This window comes from Sinohyriopsis cumingii, chromosome 16, assembly GCF_028554795.1.
Source record: "Sinohyriopsis cumingii isolate HCF-2022 chromosome 16, ASM2855479v2, whole genome shotgun sequence".
Classification (NCBI taxonomy): Eukaryota; Metazoa; Mollusca; class Bivalvia; order Unionida; family Unionidae; genus Sinohyriopsis; species Sinohyriopsis cumingii.
Genome location: NC_142976.1, coordinates 56,137,986 through 56,157,333, shown reverse-complemented (window position 1 = coordinate 56,157,333; position 19,348 = coordinate 56,137,986). Strand labels below are relative to the sequence as shown.

Here is a 19,348-nt window from a genome sequence, read left to right as displayed (position 1 = left end):
CCTCTCTTGCGACTAGTTTTCTTCTGTGGACTTTTCTTTTTCTGGGGACTTTTTCTCTGTTTCTTTTTCTGGGGGCTTCTTTTCTTTTTCCGGGGTGGTGGTGTCTGGTCAGAGGAGGGTCCTGCCACTGGAGAAGTTCTCCTTGGGGACCTGGTCTTTTTCTTTTTCTTCTTGGGACTTCGTTGGACTTTTGTCTTGGGGATAACTTTGGGGGCATTACGATCCCATCTTAAGAGTGAGCGAATGATGACCCCTCCTAGAGTACCGCTCCCTCCAGGTTTCAAAATGATTTGTTTTTTGGTTTGAGTGTCGATGCGGGGATCGGCCAGTTGGACCAAAGCGACTTTGTTTCGATCGAAAAAGCGTTTGGTTTGATGAGGAATCTGAATGATTCCTTGGAGTATTTGACGTGCCGTCACCGTGAACCATCGTAAGACTTCTTTGAGACTAGCTTCTAAGACACGGGCTCGTGTTTGTGGATTTTTTTCTCGACTGATGCCATACAAGGCACGAATCAATTTGACGGGAAGATGCGACTGAAGGGACGTCATGTTCACACTGTGTGAGACAGACGAAAAAGGGTCTGAGGTTTTTATAGATTTTTTTTATGGGGAGTGAAATGAAGTCGAGGACGGAGACGTGTACAGGACAGGCCCTCCGTCTTGGCACCAGTGGTGAAACAAGTGGGTACGAAATCGCAAATCCTCGGGAGTCGTAGGTTTCAAATCGACGAGTAAATAGGCGTGTGGAGTTTGAGTGGCATCGTCGTACGCCTGAGTCAGCCAAGGCGTTCCTAACTGTTTGGCTAAGACTTGCACTTGCGATTTATCTCGAGGGCTTTTAAACAAGACCACGTAATACGCATTGAGACTGATGGTACGATGGGCTTTCCTTTGTTGAAACAAATTTTGGGTGATGTAAACGACACTGGCATTACGGTGATGCCCTTTGCGCGTGAACCACAATTTAATTTCTTCTTCGTCTTCTCCTAACATGTCGTCGAAAATGACCAAATGGGTTTGACGGGAGTCAGAGACGATGCCGTCGTCTTCTTTAGGAATGCCTTCCACAAACACGATGGAATCGCCTTGACTTTCTCGCAAGAGGTTGTACGCCGATTGCCACTCTTTGTAACACCACACGATCCGCTGAGGTGGCCGATCGATCAAATGATGTTTATGTTCGATCAAACGTTTGACGAATTCGGTTTTGCCAGAACCGCTAGGTCCAGCAATGAGCATGTTAAAGGGATGGCGAAGATACAAAGACTCCCAACTGGCACGATCTAAGTGTTCGTCGATGACTTTGACAGTAGAGGAAGAGGGAGCAGAGACAGCAGAGGTAGCCATTGTGTGAGAAATGTCACTTGTGACACGAAAAACAAACAAGACAAGAGTTTATATACTTTTTCAGAACACGTTTATTGAATGTTTTTTTTTTTCAAACATGAATACGAAAGACAAAAATACATAAAAGCCAAAGGCTTATGTACAAGGATAAAAGGCACATGATAACTATGAACGTGGAATAAAAACAAGTGTCTGTAAAACAGCATGTTTTGGGTAATGTTCTAACCAGTTCTATAGTAGGGGGTAAGGTCACACAAGTGTCCTCCCGAAAGGGTCTTTCAGGTCTGTCCACGACAGTCCTGTCCTGGGTGACGGGTTCTTCTGGCACCGTCACTAAAACGGGTTGAAAAGTAACTTTTTTCCTTGAACAACTCTCGTGCATACTGGGCCACTTCTTGGGTCCAAGCCTCAAAACCCCATTCTTTCCAGGCACGGACATCTGCCCAATGGGAATGTAAGTCACAAGCTACACACACATCGTCATACACGTCTTGGGTAGCTAAAAGTTGACGAATCTTTTTTTCCTGTTGAGGTCGAGAAGTATCCAGATGAAAACGCAAGGCTTTGAGCAAAAGGAGTTTTTCGTGACCATTTAAGGCCATTGAGGTGGTAAGTACTGATCGTAAAGAGTCCACAAAGAATCGGCTGGTAAACGAAATCCCAGAAAACAAGTCACTAAGACACACACCACTTGTCGTCCCAAATTGAATGGATAAAATTCTTGTAATAATTGATGGTAATGATCCACGGTTTGAATATGGCCATTGAGTACCTTCCACGGAATCTGTTGAATGATATGTGACATAATCCGTGGCATGGCAACTTGATTTTATAGTGTCTTTGTTTCGGAAGCAATAAAGGTAATTTCTAACCAAACATGTTCGTTCTCCAGTAGGGAATTTAAATGTTACATACTGTAACTGAAACGTCAGAGTTTGTCTAGATGTTTCGTCTTTTTCTAAGCAGATTCCATGTAACAAATGTTGGTAATCCTTTAACTCGTCTTCCTCAATACGTTGCAGTAAGTGAATCTCGAAGTAACCAAAATTACGAACGTCTGGTCCATCATCATTCACAAACTGAAAGTGTTCAACAAGGTCTGACCACTGAAAAAATTTCTGACGAATCAGTCCTCTTATACCATTCAGGTACCAGTGGTTAAAGATCTGGTGACGTAACGGATGCAATTGTTCTTTACGTTTCACTTGTATTTTCACCAGCTCTCGGTAAATCCTTTCTCTCAACTCCTCAGGCAAGCCCAAAATGTTCTCTTGTAAAGTATCCATAAGTATATACACTGTTTTTGGAATCGTTGGGTGGTGGCCAATAGCCTCGTTTAACTTTGTGCCTAATGTAATATCCACTCATAATCAGTCTTCTTTTACTTTGGAACATAGCATAATTTAAAAACGGACGAATCACTTTGAGTTTGCGTTTCACTTGTATTTTGATCAGCTCTCGGTAAATGCGTTCTCTCAACTCCACAGGCAAAGCACGAATGTTCTCTAGCAAAGTATCCATGAATAGGTCATACTAAATCCTCTTTGGTCTGACACAAGAAATGTACTGTTTGCACAAACATGGTTTTACTTCAGTGTCGAATTTAAATCGTTCAGTCACTAATTTGCACATTACAATTCGTTCAGAAGTTTCCTCTTTCACCAAGTTGACATTGTGTTCAAGATGTTGGTAATTCGTTAACTCTTCCTCTGGAATTCGATGCAGTACGTTTACAATGATGTAGGTAGAATCGCCCATACCAAACCAATCCTTTTTAAAACTAGAGGATCGTTCATCAATGTCTGTCCGATGGAACACTTTCAATTGAATCAATCCTTGTATAGCCTTCAGGTACCAGTGGTTCAAACACCGGTGACGTAACGGATGCAATTGTTCTTTACGTTTCACTTGTATTTTAACCAGCTCTCGGTAAATGCGTTCTCTCAACTTCACAGGCAAAGCACGAATGTTCTCTTGTAAAGTATCCATGAACAGATTATGGTAAGAAGTTACTTCAATGTCTCGGTCCCACTAAGGGTAAGTAATGACAATTCGGTGACCATCGAGCATGTTCAACGTAGGCCGAATCTTGCGGTTCCCAGTGGTGAAGTGACACACCGCAACTGAAGCACTTGACTTTATCTCCTTCGCCCAAGTAGAAAAATCCAGCTCTGGCTAATTCTTCGGGGGTCGGTCCTCCCAGATACTTAGGCCATTTTCCTTTGAACGATTGAAGACGATTTTCAAAGTCGCAGTATTCCGACAAACGCACAGGGAACGAATATTCGTTTTTCACAGGTTCGTTTCGATGAGGGTTGAGTGACATGGGTAGGAGTTTGCTCAGGGCTGGATGACATCCGTAGGGGGGTAGACGTGAAGGTGAACATTCCCCTTTAAAACGAAACCCAGTAAAATGTCCAAGAGGACGAGCGGCATCACTTTCGCATCCCTCAGGTTTGACATGCACAGCATCACTTTCCATGATAGGGGTAGGGACACTAAAGTTCCCATGATGCTTTACGCCATCACTCAGGTCACAAGGTACAGCATCGTACCCATCGCAAGGCTCACAATCGCATTCCACTTCCGAAGCCTCACACTTGAATTGTGCCTTTCTAAACAACTTGTTCTGTGTTTCTCTGAAAGTATTCATCTTGTTCGCTCGGTCTTGGTAGTCACAATGAACTATCGATCTTGACCATAACCCCTTTTTATACTAGTCGCAATGCAGTCTCCAGCTTGTACATCTTTCCTTTTTTACGTTTTTTATGTCCTGTTCTGGAAGGTACCGTCTCTAAGGTACCGTCAACATTGCACCGTAGTGTGATGGGTGGAAAGGCCATAGAAAGGTAAGGGCAATGCGGAGACCATCGAGTATGTTCCAGAATAGCTGAATCTTTATAGATACATAGATCCATTCGTAACTTCAGTCCGCAAGCGAAACACTGTACCTCGTATCCCAATCCTGACTCAGGTCCCAAGTAGACAAATCCTGTTCTAGCTAAAACATGCGAAGAAGGTAATCCTTCCCTATCCGTAGGCCATTTCTGAAACGTGTCCAATCGACGGGCACAATCACAATAGTCAGGTAAGAAGACTGGAAAATGGTAGGGTTTGAACTTGGAGTTCTCATCGGGTTTCTCACTCGATTCTTGCTGTGGCGAAGTCATCTTTCTGGTGGGGTAACTATCCTCTTACAACCAATGTTTTATACCAACGTGTCCATACGGTAAGGTGAAATGATTGGGAAGTCGAACTCGCTTCTGGTACACGATTTGATAGACTTTTTCCAAGGGACGACTGACGATGTGATGAGTGGGTAAACGTACAATCTTGTTCGGTTGATAGGTGGTCACTTTAAAGTGTCCATCCTCTCCCGATTGCAAGGCTTCTTTCAATACCCCAAAGTTGACCACTCGACTGGTACGATAATTCAGAGTCAGTCCTTTCACTTTGCACGTCGTGTCCACTTCTCCTTGTTTGTCACGGTATTCGTAGCCGTAATTTTTGGGACCGCCACTGACGAAACTTAGAATCTTGTCGTCGGGATGCTCGTCTGTCCAGGCTCCTAAACGGTCTCCTTCGATGTTAGGGTGATGTTGAATCGGGTGATGGATGTAAATGCAACTGTCCGTGTCAAAGTACAGGACGCGTTCTTCTAACAGTTCTAAAGCTTCGTACAATTTTAAGCGAGCATGAGCTGTCACGTAAGCCGCAATGATGACATTTCCAAAAGGGTCGTCTTGTACAAAGTCCAGATCTTCTTCGTAATTGACCAAGATCAAATTCTCTCGAACGACGTCCACGTGTTTCATGTATTTGGTTTTGTCGTGAATCATCTGGAAGTAGCGGGAAGGTTCTCTCAAATATTCCGTCTTGGGTAAACACGGTCGTTGTGCCATTTTACCCCACAAGCAATTTAACATCACTTTGGCAAACGATCGCCTGCCTTCGTTTTTCTCGATGTGGTCTAAAGTGATGCCTTCTTGTTCGTAGTATTTCTCTTTGAATTGTATTTGGTCTTCGGGAGTGAGACACCAGGAAGGATAGCCGCTAGCTTCTTGTTTCAGTTTCAAAAAGGCATCCAGGTAGTCGGCGAAAATGCCTTTCTGACTGGGATCACCCTTGTGCTATTGTTGTGTCTTGGGAAAGTGGCAAATTTCGTACACTTCTAACAGTTGGTATCCCATGTCCAGAGCTTTGAACAATTCTACGCTGACCCAGGTTCCCGTCAAGGCCCGTTCTTCCTGGCTGTGCTGACAAGGTTGGTCTTGGTTGCACGTTTCGGCACAAGTACGGCACAAGGGAAACATCAGTTTACCTTGACAATGGTGAGGTAAGACGGGATGGTATAGGTTCGTGGGAGGCAAAACTTTGCACTTGATCAAGCCTTCGTATTGTCGAATGTTTTTCAGGTCGATGTGTTCCGTCAGCAATTGCGGGTGCCCTACAGGAAAGCGACAATATTTGCACACGTAGGGATACAGCAAACACACGTCCAAGTATTTGATTTCTTCTCCTTTCTCTTCGTCGGCTTGGTACAGCAAACAGGTGGCATTGGTCCTTCCTCCGTACAAACTATCCCTCGGGTTCAACGGGTCCATGAACTGGTAACTTTCCACGAGGCGTTTAAACTCGGGATCGGTTTTCAAACCGTGATCGTACTCGTGTTCCCACATTTCCACCACTTGGTATCCTTGCTGTTCTAACTTTAGGCGCCGCTGACAAGTGGCCTGGTAGAAGTCTTCCATCGTTCGTTGCAAAAACTGATTTTTAGTGCCACGGTCAGGGTAACAGACGGGACATCCGTGAAATAAGCAACCGTTAAACTCGTACACGATCTTGGGGTTTTCTAAGTCCCAGCCATCGACCGAATACGTTCCGATGGTCTTTTCGCCCCCTCCGTTGCGGGCATGCTGAATCCACTTGTCTTCCTTGTCGCACAAGTAATGTAACCAACGTAGGGCTTTGACCGAGTATTGACGTTTGACATAGTGGGTCGTTTGAGGACTGATGACAGCCACGGTGTTTTCAGGCATGAATCGTTGTCGATACACTAAAGAACACGCTTTGGCAATGGTGCAAGCTTCTTTCAAAGGATCGACCCCTCCGTGTTCCATGAACAGTTCTCGAAATTTTCCACAGCAACGCCGTAAAATGTCCACGTCGGAACGACAATACTTTAGCATTTCTTCCTGAAAGTCGAAAGGGTCCGAGGCGTGAGCCTGGTAGCAAGCGTAGAAAGCTTCTCGTTGTTCGGTACGCATGTTGTCGGGGTCGTAATAGTGAACCTCAGGTAAATGGGGTAGAACGGCGTGTTGATTGGCTTCCGTATTGAAAAAGTGTGGGAAGTACCCTTTAGCCATTTCTGTCATTCCAAACGTTTTAGGCATTCGACTCAAAGGCATGGCCAAATAGCTCATCGAATCTTTAAACTGTACTTGTCCCACTTGCATGAAAATGATTTTGGCTCCGTTCAAAGTCACTTTAGGACGTTCGGTGCCTTGTTCCGTATAGTACCTCAAAAGAAACTGTCCATCGTATCCGGAGAAATTGTGAGCCATCACCGTGGCATGACGATGACAATCTCCGTAACGTTCGATGTCCTCTTGGCTCCACGTCTTGTCGATGGGGTCTAAGACCCATTGGGCAAAATCGGCTAACGTGTTCGGTCCTCGAAAGATTTTTTCACGCCCTCCGGGAATTTTGCTGCAGTGAGGGCAATAACTGAAGATAGGTTCTTGAATGCACTTCTCGCACGCTCGATGAGCCACGCAGAAATTAGGAATGTGAATGCCGGTCTCTTGCATGCATTCGAAATCGAAAAAGATGAAATTGCCTTTCTTCTTGTGACCGTCCTCTTTCTCTGGTGGGGGTTGGTATTTTTGCACGTAGCATTGGTGTTCCAAGTCCACGATGTGGTGACAAATGTGACATTTTTTCTTTCCTTGACATACGTGTACCTTGGCATTATTGGTACGTAGGCCTTGTCCACAGGTAGGGCACATTCTCAGCAGCTGACAAGCACATTTCTTCTGTGAACCTTGCGTCTTCAAATGTTGTTGGTAACAGGTAGGGCTGACAAACGTGCGCAGACAAGTTGAACAAGGCACTGGTTCTTCGCTCAGACAGGGTGGAGAGGCCAAACATCCTGAACATTTCCATCCACAATGCTTGTGTTGCTCTCGATTGTTATAACCATAATCACATATCTCACAGTAATAACCGTATCCCAGGAATCCGGTGATGGTGGTAATGGTATCGAAATGGTCATCGTGATAATAAACATGAATGTATTTTCCGTCCTTAAAATCTTGGCCTCGAAACAACAGAGACCCACGCATTTCTTGAGGGTGCACTTTCAAGGTGTAGCGTGGAGCTAGGACATCTTGCAATTTTTGCATCTCAGGAATGCCACAGGTTGTGTCTTTGGACAGTCCGGCTTGTTGCAACAGGAGTTCTGCTTCGTTTCGTTGTTTGGCTCGATCGCATCGTTGAATAGTTTTCCAGGTTCTTTTCCATTCTACCGTGTCGTTCTTGTTGGCATAGGTTCGTCCCACCACGATGGCACGGGCTAAACACATCTGGTCTTGAGGGTTGTGAATTCGGACGAGACTTGTTTTGGTGCTGCGAAGCTCGTCCACCAATAACATCCTTTTGCGTCCAGTCCCTTGAGGAGGAGAGACGTGGGTCGTGTCCAGTGTGGCTTTTCCATCGGTGATGTCAAACTGGTCATTAGATTGTTGCACGTGTTGAATTTTGTCCATGACTTTGGAAGCGGTCAATTCTGCAGGGGTGCTAAACTCGATCCAAACAGGGGATTTCAAACCGTCGTGTTGTATGGAAAGTCTCAAGCGATCGTCTTCTTTAGGTTGACATTGTCGCTTGAGTGCAGTGAGCAAAGAATCCCACACCCCAGTGATAAACACTTCTGCTTTCTCTAACGGCACTTCAGCCTTGAAATCTTTAAACTTCACTGTGTATTTGTAAGCCGTGGTTCTAAATTTTCTAGAGGAGCGCTTTTCCGTCTCTCGAATGGAATAGTATTTTTCAGGGTTGACTAAGGGTGGTGAACTTGGTTTAGAGGTTTCAAATTCTGGTTCACTCATGTCCTCTTCAAAATCACTGGCATGAATTTGTGCCAAGATTTCAGCCCTGGTACGAGGCGATAGATCACGTTTCTGCCTCTTACTTTCTTCTTCTTTCTTCTCAAATGAATAGGATCGTTTCATCTTGAGTGAAAAACGTCAAATGACTCAAGTTCAAACACCATAGACTAATTTATAGTCATGGCAGACTAGCGTATATAAAAGGGTGTGTGTCTTGTCCTTTCACTATTCATTTCACTCTCAAGAGACTCACCAAATCGAACGTTTCGTCAGAGCTTTGCGAGGGGTCATTAGAAAATTCTCTTCAGACCAGCCTACGGACTACTCTCCTTCCTTTCGAGATAAAAGTCAAGATACTTGCTATATCTGTCAGAAGAAAGGGCATTGGTCTTCAGAGTGTCCAGACCGTCAAAAAAGAACAAAAACAGGGGCTAAAAAAGACAAAAGTCAAGATACCTGTTATTATTGTAAAGAAAAAGGACATTGGTCTCCAGATTGCCCAAAAAAGAAACAAGAGGAATCAGAAGAAAAGAGGAATTCTTCAGAAGAAGAGAGGGATTCTTCAGAGGAAGAGAGGGATTCTTCAGAGGAAGAAGAGGAAGAAAGAAGACAATTCTATTTACAAGAGGCAAAGAAACAGGAGAAGAAAAGAAGAAGGGAAGAAAATGAGGAAAAGACGGTGAAGAAATTTAAAAAACAGAGAGACTAAACAAGGAGAAAGAAGAAGTCAATGAACTTTTAATTAAAGTGTTGTGTTATGAATTGTGAATTGGATTGCAAAAAAAATGGAGAAAAGAATAAATTAATTATAAAAGGTAAATGTCTTTGAGTTGTGATTTTAAAATAAGAACGTACACTCACGCACTCATACACAGACACGTACTATAAGGGTAAAATGGGCTGTTCAAAATATTTTTTGAGTTATTGGCAAATTGAAATTGTATTTCTTTTCGAGAAATGTGGGTGGCCCTGAAAAGGGCCTTTTTCTTTATGGTGAAGGGGTGAGTTTAAGCAATCAACTTTAACTGCCTTAAGCCTTTGCCACGGCCAAGGCCTACTTCTGGACTGCGTAATGTTGATGATGATTGGGTTGAAATCACTAAGGGTGGTACGGTAGGCTTAGTCACAGGGTTGACGTGTTTAGCTCGGAAAGGTCGTATTCTCTTCGGTCGTAATAAAGAAGTCTGATACATTTGTTTCAGACTTCTTAACTCCGCTAAAATGTCCAACAGTACCGTGACCGTTTGATTTTCACCCTCCTGTTTCTTTGCTGCTACTTCTTCTTGCTGTTGTTGCTGTTGTTTTTTTCTTACCTCTTCTTCTTGCTGTAGGAGAAAAGCCTGTTCCGCTTCCTTTTGTCGTTGTATAAATTTCTCCAATTCTTCTTTCTGTCTCTGTCTAAAATTCTCCACTTGCGGTAATGAAGAAGGTAACGAAGGTTCCGGAACAAATTCTTGCGAGGAGAGAAAATCCACAAAATCCCAGTTCACCTCTTCTGAAAGTAAGTCCGGGTTCCCTTGGGTGGTCTCCCCTGTTGGTGCACCCCAATGGATCGTTTTCTGAGTTTCCGTCTGTTGAATCACTGTCGCATAGATTGACTGCACACAAGCGCTAGCGAATCTATATAGACTACGTGACGTCACAGACTGCTCTCTTCGAATTGGATGCGGGCTGACTGAATTTTGTAACGCGTGTTCGGATTGGTGAATGAACTCAATCCGTTTCAATCCTACCTCTACCTATAAATAAGCGCAGTTCACTGCATTGCTTCACCTGTTCTCGTCGCTTCAAGATGTGGACCGATGTGCAATCTTCTACGCTTGTGTCTTCCATGATGTTCAGGACGGACATGCTCATGTATGTCCGATCCAAGTGGACCGTTGTCCACAGGACAAACACCAGTCTGTGGATACGTAGGATCTACGTTGAAAGACAAGGATGCCTGAAAAGAGTGCTGATTTACGGACCAACAGTAAGACGCAGCCTAAGGACAAGAAGAAGACCAATGCGGTGCCCTTTATGTTAATGAATACATTAACATAAACCCAAAGGCCCTTTTCAGGGCCAGCCATATTTCTCGAAAAGATATAGCCTTTCAATTGCCTACCCCTTTTTTTTAAAAAAATTTAAAAAAAAAAAAAATCCCAAGTTAATTTCCCTTGTCGCTCAACAGTCCCACAAATTTTCTCCATGTTAATTTCCCTTGTCGCCAGATTGTCCCACGATTTTTCTCCATGTTAATTTTCCATTGTCGCCAGATTGTCCCAGGGGGGTCTGTAATGCTCATTCCCATTCTCGCTAGGGTATCCCCTTTCACTACTTATAAACGCTTAGACTGATTATTTATTTATATACAAGTTTCTTTTGAATGAAGATTATTAACTGTTCTATCCTAACCACTCTTGGTTATCAGCAAAAATGGAATTTTTTTCAATGTACAAGTTATGTCCTTTAATATGATATTAGGTTGTTCCCCTTTGTGTCAACGAGTTACCTTCCCACAGTAGGTATGTTGATAATAATGCATAGAAAAACATGAACTCTTTAATCAATCTGAGCTGATAAAAGTTTTGATTTAAGCAAACAAAACGCCAAATGGTTCTATTTTATACAAATAAGTAAGTGAATAAGAATTCGTTAAAACTTCCTTACAATGACTCTTAACTCGTGCAAAATCTCATTCGGATATATATTGTAGAGTAAATACCTACGATGGGGAGGCAATGCCCTGCCCAAAAGAGATATAATTTACACAATTTACAAATTTGGAATTGACAACTACAGTAAACAATTTGTCAAGACAACTGGAATGGTGATTCCCACTGTAATTGGTAGGAACCATTAAAGATTCTTATGTATGCAATGTGCATTGTGGGAAATTTTTGCGAAGATGTTATAAATCTGGAATAACAATTGGAAATTATTCAGTTGAGTATGTATGTATGTATGTATGTATGTGTATATATATATATATATATATATATATATATATATATATATATATATATATATATATATATATATATATATATATATATATATATATATATATATATATATATACCTAATTACACAGCTTAAATGGTTTCCATGTATGGGAATGTCAGGTCATTTACACAGTTTTTAGTATGGTAGAACTAAGGTTATCTCCTTGTTTTAATTTCAGTTTTGTTTGAAACAAGCCTTAAAATTCCTAAAATCTTTAAGATACAACTTCAGTTATGCTCCATATAAGCACACTCTTGCAAAAAATCAAAGACCATCCGAGATAGAAGTCAGTCCCTGTATGCATTTCATGGCAAAAGCATTCCATTCATTAGTGACATCTAACGACATGCAAGAGTACGCATATGGTCTATTTTATATCTTCGTGCAGACGGGGGTGGGGGGGTGGGGGTGGGGTGATTAAATAAAAGTGATACACGAATATATAAATGACAATTTACATTTATGTTCTTAATAGATTTTATTGAACCTAACAATCTGGTTCAGACACCAAAGAGTGGTCAAAATATAGCTGAATGCAATATATGCATTTTAAAAGTAAGAATGAATTGCAATTTAAAAGTTCACTTTTATTTTAAAGTTTCTTGAGAAAAGAGAGTTTTTCTATTACAAATTAGCGGAGTTCGCATTCCAAAGTCATTTACGTGTACTTTTAATTTAATCTTGTGAGCGTCCAAATTTTCTCTCTCATCAAGTTTTTTTTTTTTTAAAATTAAACCAGTGTAGAATCACCATATAGGACTTAAAAGTAATTTTCAATGCATTCTACAGGATTGATGACTCTCAGTCCAATGTGTCCATTACCATTGTCTTTTTCACGGCGGCTTGGAGAATATTAATCTGCTAGAGTCAATTACGTTAACGAAATCTCCATCGTAATAGTTTTTGTCGTCTCTCTTGTTCTATTTTTTCTGCATCAGTGGATCCTGGGTATAATACCATGACGAGTTCGAAACGTTCCACAAGATTAATAAGTATCAAACAAATGATATCCGTTACTGCTTATAGTACCATGTCAGCATCTATAAAACGGAGCTGAGTCCGTTGTAGAGGGCACTCAAATAACCAATGCAATTTTTTCTGGACATTTTGGAGCCCCTGTAACATGCAGACTGGGTCACTTGATTCCCCCAAACAATACAAGTTGAGGTCAGTCCTAATTAAGGAGTACACCCAATACATTTAGAACGGTCCATATTGTTTCATGGGAAATAAGGAACGAAATAATCGTAAACAAATGCATTTTAACATTTTGGAAATGTATGTCCTATGGATTGTATCAGATACCTGCATATTTTTCAATCTGTTTTGAGATGTAATTGCATAATTGTTTCCTCGTACAGTAAGTAAAGTATGAATATATCTATCAAAGAGACTAGGATTGGTTTCCAAGGACGGATTTGTCTCCAAACAATTTGTAAAAACAATGTCGCGTCATAAAGTTACCTTAAATAAATTGAGTGGATATTATGGATTATCAGCAGGTACGATATAATTATTTTACCTATAAATAAGTCACCAGATGGTGGAGTGCACTACCTGAGCAGTCGAAATTGTTCTAGGCTTTTCCTGGTTGTTTTATTACGACTGCTTTGGGGCTTGACAGAAATTGCCAAATTGTTCCAATTGATTGCTAGACGTTAGTTTCGGGTCAGAGGTAACTGGTTGACTGGTACAATTGTAAACTTAACACGGGGAGGAATAGAGCTCAAAATCTACCAGGAACTGAATAAGCTACCAAAATAAATACAAACTGTATTGAATTTGAAACGAAATGTTTCATACCCTAAAAGATGAAGATCTGTGTTGTTGATAATCAATACAGTCATGTGAGATATTATATTACCATGCAGAAAGTTTGCTCAATACGGGTTTTACAATAAATTGTACTAGCTAATCTGATTTAACATAAAGTAGGAAATTCTCTCAGTTTTACAGACACACATGTATATAAGTAATATAATAGCATATCATAACTACTATTTCTGCATATAAATTTATAAGAAAATAAAGAATTAATTTATGAAAAGCTTTTGTGGGCTTCAGTGAGAATAAAGAAAATGATATCAGTCAAAGTGTTTGAAATAATAAAACACAGATGTGAATGCAATATATATATATATATATATATATATAGAGAGAGAGAGAGAGAGAGAGAGAGAGAGAGTAAACAGATTGGTGAAACTTCTGTCATCTGGAGGTGAATCGCTGGATACGTTTTCTTCGATTGATATGATTAGAATGACTTTGTCTTTTTATAAATATGTAAATGTATTATTTTTGAGCATACCTCTTAATATACCAAAACCAAAGCAACTGGTCAAATATATAGTAATTTCTTATTTATACTTTTATTTACCTAATGACTTTAGATTTTTGGGTATACTTGAGGTGCTGACTTAGCTTGGAAATTTCTTGACTTTTGAAACAAAGACAACAACTATCTTAGACTTTTGAAACATACACGATGAGTGTATGCATTTTCAATGAAACCAAATATAGTATGCTAAGAATATCAACTAGCTATTGATCGAATTGGCAATTGAAATTCAGGCATTATCAAATCGACATTTATAGACATTAATATAGCCCTTATATCGACGTATGAGTTGAGTGTGGTTTGGTGTATCAGACCAGTAGTTGTTGTATCAGCCCAGTAGTTGTTGTATCAGCCCAGTAGTTGTTGTATCAGACCAGTAGTTGTTGTATCAGACCAGTAGTTGTTGTATCAGCCCAGTAGTTGGTGTATCAGCCCAATAGTTGTTTACTGCTAATGTTACATTTATTCAAAACGATTCCAACGTAAATTACCTGTTTTTAGTTTTGAACAGAACGTTTGTCATCATGCTTGACAATTATCGCTTGGTTTACGAGCAACAATCACTTAAAGAGAATTCCGATCAATTTAATATGGATTTTTTATGGCATTTCCACCAAGCAAATTGAAGTGTTTATTGATAATAAAAAACGCTAGGATGTGCACCAGAGCGTATCCTGGTATGTTGCAACAGTCCTATGGCAATAGACCTACACGATTAAGTACAATTACAGATTTTTGCCGGTGTTTACATAACCGATAGAAAGTGGATGAGTAGAGAGATATTCGGATCAATATTGAGCTGACAACTAGGTCATTATTTTCTGTTAGAATAAATGAATGGATATGGTAACTGATCTGTTTGCTGAACTCTCAGGCGAGTTGAGATTATTTACATATACCAAGCCAAATACATTTCTGAATAAGCCATAGGCTGCTCACAGGTCGGAACAAAAGACTATTACCAGCAATGGGACACTCACTCATTGAACGCACAGATCTGGAGAACATTTTGCATGTGAAATATCACAATATGACCTAGTCTCGTTTAATACAAACGTAACACTATATTGACCCTTCAAAGGGTGATAAAAATACTGATTTGTTTGTCAACGATTCATAGGCTTGCATTTGTTGTTGTAGGTGAATTTACATAGTCATTTATGCCTCACGAATGTCTCAGCGGTGTTTTATTACAGTCAATCGTTTCTTTCCTTCTTTCTCTAACAATCAAATGAGCATGAGGAGTTATACGTGACCATGAAAAACTGAATATATGTCTATTGTTTCCAACGTTACAGAAATCAGACAATAGCTTTCATACAAATAGCTGACAGATATATTTAAAAAAAAGATCAAATCAATGAATATAATGATCGTTTTGTCAGTATTCTCCAGCTATATCGGAAGTCTTTGAACAGCCAGATCACTAATCTTTGACAATATCTTACACTCATACACTTTTGCTTACAGAAAGGATTTCAGCATTCAAACAACACTAATGCAACTTCTAGAAGGCTAGCGCTTCGCCCTAGACCAAAACAAATGTTGATGGATTTATCAAAAGCATTCAACAACCCCATCAACTCCTCCTTCAGACCCTGTCAGCATATGGACCTTCCGATTTAGAGCTAAATACATATCAAACAGAAAATGTGTGGAAACTGGAAACTCAACTTGTTCGTAGGCAAACGGCTACAAAGGGTACCTCAGTGATTAATTCTTCACCCATAGTTTTAATTTCTTTATTAATGACATCTTTTTCATACGTAATTCTGATCTTTACAACTATGCTGATGTCATCACGCATGCCTATATTTACCATGACTCTAATATTATGAAATCTACTTTTGAAATGAAGTGTAATACCTTGATTAGGTGGTTTACTACTAATGAAACGAAAGCAGACCCTGACATATTCCAAGCTTTTTCATTTGGAAAGAGAACCAAATAACAACTTGAGGAATTCTCTTCCAGCGAGGCTAATATCTCTTGCGAAGTTCGGTGAAACTACTTGTAGTCACATTTGACTTTATGTTAGTTAATCAGCAAGTGGGTGAAAAGTGTCAGAAAACGAATTGGAAAATACCTTGCAACCGAACGAAGACTAGCTGTGTTCGACTCTTTCGTCGTGGCACATCTCAACTTCTGTCCCATAATCTGCTACTTCAGCAGCCTCACTAATCTGAACAAGCTTGAAAAACTATATGAAATCGTTCCGATATTTAACTTCACTGATTTCAAGAAAACTTTACTCTGAACTGTTGGATCTGGCAGATGTATCGACGTCCCTCATTATGACTATGAAGTGCAAGGTACTTGAAGTATTCAAACTTGTAACCATGAAATGCCCAGCATGCTTAAATGATATGGCAGGTTTAAAGAAAAGGAAATATTTTCGCTCTATTATGTGTAAACACCGTGGAGATCTCAAAAGTAAGAGCATCCTGGTATGAACTACAGTCTTCTAGGTATGCAGCAGAAAAATGATGGAATTCTCTCCCTTGCGTCTCTTACTCGTGGTTATGGCCCTTGTTGTCCTCCCCCTTAGAAGATACCGTTATCAATTATACGTTTGTTCTGCATAGTCTGTCTTTGTCCGATTGTATCTAAAGTAGGCATGCCTCTAAATGCTATCTTAAAGATGAAATGGCCAGCAATTATTTTAAAAAGAATATTTTAACACTCTATGCACGCGAATAGTATATTATATTCATGTAAACTGACGTCCCTCCATTGAATTGAAATAAGAAATTAGTATGGTAATTATACATTTGAGGAGCGAATATCTTAAGTGTGTATTAGCTAGTCATCAAGCATGTGTATTTTAACAGTGCATCTAATTGAAGGGAGAGTAAAATATTTTCACGTAAAAATACGTTTTCTGCATTGACTATTAAAATATAAATTACAAATGGGGTACGGTCATGCAGTTGTATATTAGAAGCTTAATTTTATAACTTAACCCCCACAATAAAAAAAATATTATGATTGTATTACTATATTTTCCAAAATTTTGAATTAAATTGTTATATTATTGGCACAGTTAGTAACGTAGATTCAACGAACGAACGTTTCTTGTTTTGTGTTACATTTGCTTCTTTAAATAAAATTTGTCTGTTGATGCTTAGATCTGTCGGCCTAACGCGCAGATCAAAGAAAATGTCAAGGTTCGAATAGCTTCGACTAAAACGTCATCGTTTCAGATATTGTAGAGTGTACACGTTTAAAACTTCTTTTATAAGCGCTACAGCTGTTATTTCCACTAACTCAACGTTGTATATAAAAATAATAATAAATAACTTTTTTTCAGTTTTTACTCTCCCTCAGAGATAGAATATTCATAACTATGCAACTGTTCTTCGTACATCGACAACTACTGATTTAGTATTAACGTACGTGGGCTTCTCTCTGGACTTGTAATTATTAGGCAACTAAATCAATTAACCACTAGTAATTACAAATTATAATCAATTGTTTTTGCTGCTGGCAATACCGTCTTCCTTATAATTTTCCAATCTCTTCATCTTTGTTTGCTTGTTTGTTTGGGGTTTTTGTTGTTGTTGTGGTGTTTTTTTTTATAATTTGTTTGGTTTTGTGTGTGTGTTTATTTAATGAACGAATAGGTTTAACAAATACAGACTTTATGTCATCATGTATGGAGTTATCAGGTCAAAATACTGATTAAACCTAACTTTATTTGACAAGATGTTTAACCTAGCCAGCTTGTTTATTTTAATTTGACCGAACTATTTTTGTCATAGAACTGATTGCATGGAAGACACAACGAACACATGTACGTTATATTTTATTTAAAATATATATCTAATGAGAGAAAGTAATTTTAAAGCGACGGAAGAAAATGTTAAGTTTAATATAATATAAAGCTTTTTTCCAAATGCAGTGATCCCAGGGAGACCCGCGCATGAACCAGGGGGCCCCGCTAAAATGCTCCAAATCGGGCCACGCGTATTTGTAATGCCGTTCCTGGTTATAGAAGATGAAAGACAGATAAAGTCTGGATGCATATAGAGGATACTGTATGCTACATCTGAACAGTATACCCAATGCATGCATATAGAGAATACTGTATGCTACATCTGAACAGTATACCCAATGCATGCATATAGAGGATACTGTATGCTACATCTGAACAGTATACCCAATGCATGCATATAGAGGATACTGTATGCTACATCTGAACAGTATACCCAATGCACGCATATAGAGAATACTGTATGCTACATCTGAACAGTATACCCAATGCACGCATATAGAGGATACTGTATGCTACATCTGAACAGTATACCCAATGCATGCATATAGAGAATACTGTATGCTACATCTGAACAGTATACCCAGTGCATGCATATAGAGAATACTGTATGCTACATCTGAACGGTATACCCAATGCATGCATATAGAGGATACTGTATGCTACATCTGAACGGTATACCCAATGCATGCATATAGAGAATACTGTATGCTACATCTGAACGGTATACCCAATGCATGCATATAGAGAATACTGTATGCTACATCTGAACAGTATACCCAGTGCATGCATATAGAGGATACTGCATGCTACATCTGAACAGTATACCCAATGCATGCATATAGAGGATACTGCATGCTACATCTGAACAGTATACCCAATGCATGCATATAGAGGATACTGCATGCTACATCTGAACAGTATACCCAATGCATGCATATAGAGGATACTGTATGCTACATCTGAACAGTATACCCAGTGCATGCAAGTGCACTGTAGGAAATAACACACGTTGTCTATTTATACTGAAAGACTGCATGTGTATCACATTATGTACATGGTATGCTACAACAGAACTGTAGGCCCACACAACTTAGTCCCATTTTCCGCTGACTCTTTCCACCCCATGTTTGATATTTTGACGTTTATGTTGGGTGTAGGTCTGTTGAGTAGGTGTAAACCCCAACATAAATGTCCAAATATGAAAAATGGTATGGCAAGGGTCAGAGGAAACATGGACTACACACAACTGTATTGAAGGAGACAACACGTAGCGTCTACTGATACAGAAAGGCTACACATATTTTAGAGTATATACAGAGTACGATACAACATAACTTGCTGACCCACTAAAGACTCACCTGTAGGATATCTCACTGTTGTACGACAGTTATCCACCCTACTTGGTTTTAGTTATATCCAAGTCAAAACGGTCAAAGGTAAATATCAATTAAACCACGAGATTCCTTCTAGTCCATTTATAGGTCACATATAATGTATAGATTGTATGATACTAACGTAGGTAATTCGGGTGATCACAAGACTCAGTGCAATGTCTATTTACAGGTCGTATACAAATTGTTTATCATTTGGAAATGACGCATATATTCTGAATGATTCTATTCAGGACCTGGAGAAACCCAATAGTGGCTTAGCAACCCACGTCATAATGTAAACATGGCAACAATAGTTTTGTCTGCGGGAGACATATATATCATGTGTGTGTGTGTGTGTGTGTGTACGTGCGAAGTTGCTGTGTGTCACTAGTAAAATGGATTCACAACCAGATGGC

General features: G+C 39.8%; 1 protein-coding gene across 1 annotated transcript in view; it reads right to left on the bottom strand.

The window, feature by feature from the left end:
• Positions 1 to 19,133, bottom strand: part of LOC149780461 (band 7 protein AAEL010189-like) — a 41,904-nt gene extending 22,771 nt beyond the window's left edge. The window contains exon 1 of the mRNA XM_089937405.1: positions 18,918 to 19,133. The gene's annotated coding sequence lies outside the window, so the exon portion shown is untranslated. The remainder of the gene's footprint in view (positions 1 to 18,917) is intronic.
• Positions 19,134 to 19,348: the final 215 nt, after the last annotated feature.